Source organism: Gymnoscopelus microlampas (genome assembly GCF_963454915.1).
Source record: "Gymnoscopelus microlampas genome assembly, chromosome: 16".
Taxonomy (NCBI): domain Eukaryota; kingdom Metazoa; phylum Chordata; class Actinopteri; order Myctophiformes; family Myctophidae; genus Gymnoscopelus; species Gymnoscopelus microlampas.
The window spans coordinates 5,455,546-5,460,834 of NC_139953.1; positions in this window are offsets into that span (position 1 = coordinate 5,455,546).

Consider the following 5,289-nt stretch of genomic DNA (forward strand, 5'->3'; position numbering starts at 1 on the left):
AGTAAGAAGAGGCCCAATTTCTTTCCAATATGGCTGCTGTGCATAGAGCCTATTCCAAGTGCTTGTCAGGGTGGGGGTCCCCAGTTCAAATATGATTCATTTGGGGGGTCCCACTCCCCAGTTAAAATGTGATTATTTTGGGGGGGTTCAAATACGATTATTTGGGAGGTCCCCAGTTCAAATATGATTATTTTGGGTCTTGGCCTGAAAAGGTTGAGAGCCACTGTTTTATAGGATACAGCCTACTGTAATAATATATTGGTCAACAGCATGTGATAGCAGGTCCCGTTTTAATTAGTCTTATTTTGAATTCCTTTTTTTGTTGGTCCTTTAATTGTGTCTGCTTAGATTTGTGTTTGTTTGTTTTTTCTGATACCATGCCTTTGGTTTCTGTATGGCAAAATAAACAATCGTTATAAAATATAACCAAATACGCCTTAAAGGATTAGAATAGGCTTTATTAAAAGCACATGTTGCTAGACAACACATAGGCTGCAAACATTAAAGGTGGGGTAGCCTATATGTGATATTGTTGTGGTCAAAACAAAACGTTTTTTTTTTTAAATTACTATTATAGGTTAAAGCACTATATTCTGTAATCATTGACTGTTTGTTCAGTAACAGGGGTCTCCCCATCTCTGACTCCAGCTCTTTAAGAAACAGATTTTTAGCGGCGCTAGCCGCTCTATACCTTTAGGTATAGAGCGGATATTAGCCCTCTATGCCTGGCTTTTGCGTCAACGTTCTGATTGGTCAGGTGCGCCAACGTTCTGATTGGTCAGGTGCGTCAACGTTCTGATTGGTCAGGTGCGTCAACGTTCTGATTGGTCAGGTGCGCCAAAGTTGTGATTGGTCACTATTCATGACATCACTATGATGTCATGAATATAGAATTCGATGTCTATATAAACGATGACAATGACTTCATCTTATTATTCATTTGGCTAAAGTCTCCGTCTAGGTAAGTTATTTAAAGTTAATATGACGAATAGAAAGAGAAAGATACAAGAACAGATGAAGGGTGAATGTATAGAAAGTCTGAGTTCGGGACCCAGTCATCCGTTATGACAGAATGGTTTGATAGAGACGATCGAGAATCCAAGAGTCCGTTAAGGTTCTGATTGGTCAGGCCCGTCAAGGTTCTGATTGATCAGGCCCGTCAAGGTTCTGATTGGTCAGGCCCGTCAAGGTTGTGATTTGTCAGGCAAGGGGACTATTCATGACATCACTATGATGTCAAGGTTTATTTTTTATTTCCTCATGTTTTGTTTTGTATATATTTTTATTTGGCTAAAGTCTCCTTCTAGGTAAGTTATTTAAAGTTAGATCCTCAATTTAACTTTATCTGTCGTCGACGCTCTGATTGGTCAGACCCGTCAACAAAGTGATTGGTCAAGCTTCACATGACACATGGCTATAAACACATTATAAACACATATCGATGACATAATGTATTCAAAGGCGCCGCTACCTTCACACAGGGTGTGATTTTTTTACATTCTGCATACAGTTCAACAAATCAGTTGTTCAACCAATCAGGAGAGAGTAGTTGCTTAATCTGTATCTTGTCTGAGTTCTCTATTCTGATTGGATACAATAGGTATCCTGACCTGGAAAAGATCTGTTCATTTTCTGTTCATTCAAGAGCTGGAGAGACATGGAGTGGAGACCCCTGTTACTGAACAAACACTCTATAGCAATGGCATTGGTTACTATCAGAATAATAGGCCTAAATAGTTCTATATAGGCCTATAATTCAACACTTATTTTAACAAAGGAATATCACTCTACCTTTAATCAACAATCCCCTGGCTCAGCAGCAGGAGATAAGCCAGCCACCACCACAACTACAAGCCCTATGGTGGCCCCTGGCCTGCAATGGAACCCCTGCCCAGATGGAGAAGGAAGGGAGGTCGCCCCATGAAACAGATGGAGAACCTGCCTGTCCGATCCAGGCAGGAATGTTGTCCAAGAGTGGGCTTATAGCTCCATATGGGGGAGATCTCCACAGAGCCACCTGGAGGACATATTGAAGTGGAGGACATATTGTCAACGGTAAGTAATCATCACTATTACCTGGCTGCCCACAGTGGTTCCCAAACTTTTTCATGTCAATGATATGCATTTGTCCGCGAACCCTCATCCTCAAATATTTTGTGCAGAGAACACTATATCTAAGTATTTGGGTGGTTAAAATGTGGTTAAAACAACAGATTTACAGATAAAGCTTGTATAGATGAATAGGGTTAAAGTGATTGAACTGATTCTGTTATTATATATTATACTATATCATATAAATTATATTTTATCAAGGACCCCTGGGGGTCACCGGACCCCACTTTGAGAACCACTTATAGACCAAGCCTGAAAACGCGCGAGGCAAAGCATGCATCATATTTTCATATTATAACAGGGCAAGTGCTACGTAAAAGTACTCATTTTGCAGAATATCCCATTTCACAAGTTCTCAAAATGTGTAAAAATCTTTGAAAATAGCCCACTAGATCAGCTATTTTCAAATTGCAAAAGTATATAGTTCTGAAGTGGTTTTGTAATAATACAAATCTACAAAGTAACTAGTAACTAAAGTTTTCAAATATGAAAATTGGAAATATTCCAGTAAAGTAAAAATACCTCAAAATTGTGCTTATGTCTAAGTGCAGTACTTGAGTAAATGTACTCAGTTACTTTGCATCACTGAAAGCATGTCTCCTTGGCTGGGCTCTCTGTGTCTTTCCCACTGTCACCTCCTGACCTCAGTGAGACTCCTCTTCATGTAAACACTCTATATCTGTCTCTGCTTGCCTGCCTCCTATAGCTAAATGTGACATTATGTCTCACAGGATGTCCACATCAGAAGACACTGATGTCCTTCACAAATAGAAATGTTATACGTCTTATCACTGGGCCTATAAATGTACAGCATCACAGGACTGTTGCCAAGTCTCTGTGGTGGAAAGTACAGTAAGTAGCAGGGTACTTAATACCCTGGTATTTACTCAAGTAATGTTTACTCAAGTACCGTCAAGTACTGTATAATTTAGCGGTAATTTTACTTGTGTATTTCCATTTTTCATACTTTATAGCCTACATCTCAGAGGCAAACGTTGTACTTTTTCTACAATTATTTGACAGGTTATATACGTTTATAATCTGATTTGTATTGCTGTTGTTTATTCTGGAACCCTATTCTCTTCGTTTTGTATTCTATTTTGTATTCAAACACAAAATCTCCCTGAATTCAAGGCTTCACAGGGTGAGTAATTGATTGGGGGGAAAGGTCATTTTTGGGGGTTAAGTATTCCTTTAAAGTGATGAATACATTAAAGCATTACTAATTACAATCCTATAATACGATTGTGAAATGAGCCATTCTGCATAATGAGTACTTTTACATTTAGTAATGCAAGGCCTATATTCTGATGCCAATATGTTTGTACTGTATTTCTTGTGTGTGATAGTGTTATCTTTAGGGTTAGATCACTGTTGAGTCTCTTATGTACATTACATTACATTACAGTCATTTAGCAGACGCTTTTATCCAAAGCGACTTACAATAAGTGCATTCAACATAGGTAGGGAACGAAACTACTAATCACCAGAAGTCTTAAGTGCATTTCCTGCAAAAACAAGCAACCAAGAGTATACCTAGCGCTAAGGTAAAAGTGCTATATATCAGCTACCTACTTTCTTAAACAGATGAAACAAGATAGCAAAATCAAATGAGCACGAGCTAATACAAAAAGTGTATCGACTAAACAAGATCCAATAAAACAGTACAACAATAAAACAAGAGTTCGTACAACTAGTTAACAACAAGTAAGCCAGACAAAGAGGAAGGGTAGTGTTTCCTGAAGAGGTGGGTTTTCAGCCTGCGGCGAAAGATGGGCAGTGACTCTGCTGTCATGACTTCAGTGGGAAGTTCATTCCACCACTGTGGGGCCAGAACAGAAAAAAGTTGTGACCGTGTCGATCGACCAGAAGGACCCTTGAGTGACGAGGCAATCAGTCGCCCCGAGGTGGCAGACCGAAGTGGTCGGGCAGGGGTGTAGGCATCAACCATAGCCCGGAGGTAGGAAGGAGCTGTTCCTTTCACTGCCCTATAGGCTAGCACCAGGGTTTTAAACTGAATGCGAGCCGCTACGGGGAGCCAGTGCAGAGAACGGAGAAGGATAGTTGTGTGGGAGAACCTGGGGCGGTTGAACACCAGACGAGCCGCAGCTTTCTGAACAAGCTCCAGAAGTCTGATGGCAGATGCCGGAGCACCAGCAAGGAGGGAGTTGCAGTAGTTCAGGCGGGAGATGACAAGAGCCTGGATGAGCACCTGGGCTGCCTTCTCCGTGAGGAAGTGGCGAATCCTCCTGATGTTGTAGAGGAGGAATCTGCAGGTCCGTGTCACTGATGCAATGTTAGCCTAGAACGACAGTTGATCGTCCAAGGTCACACCCAGATTCTTCGCAGTCCGAGTTGACGTCACCACAGCATTATCAATGGTGATGGCCATGTCTCGGTGCGGACAGCCCTTCCCCGGATCCCTTCCCCGGGAGGAACATCAGCTCGGTCTTGTCCAGGTTGAGCTTCAGGTGGTTCGTCGACATCCACTCCGAGAACAGTGGTACAGTGGTGTTATACAGTCAGTGAGACAGGGTTAAATAATGAATGTGTATCACTGTCTGATGACAATGTAAATATCACTCACCAAGTTGATCCAAGACTTTCATTTCATTTGCAGTGATGCCAATCTCCTCATATTTAACACCTTCATCCTCTTTGTCTTGTTGTGAGGATGTTCTTACTAAATGACAACACAGTTAGAAAACTACTGGTGCAAAGAAAGAAGAAAATTATATAATTGCTTTACTGTTGTACATGTACTATCATTGTACTTATACTGTACTTGCCACAGCAGAGCATTCTTATTATTATCATCATCATCACTATTATTCATACTATAGGATAACATGTCTTCACAACATGGTGCATGCACGCACGCACGTGCACACACATGACACGCACACGCACACGCACACACATGCACGCACAGGCTGTGTATCTGTCTGTTTCTTTTTTCAAATGTATTAAAAAAAAGGAAAAAAAAGTATTAAAACATGTCATTCATTGAATTTGCATGACATGATAAAAGAGAATATCCTATATGACTACAACCACGTTCATAGAATACATTAATATAACATTACTCACAGTTGCTGGCCTGGCCTGGAATCAAACCTGGACCAACCAGGGCCTCTGTCTCCACAGACTGGCTCTCTAATGATTCTGCTATGACCA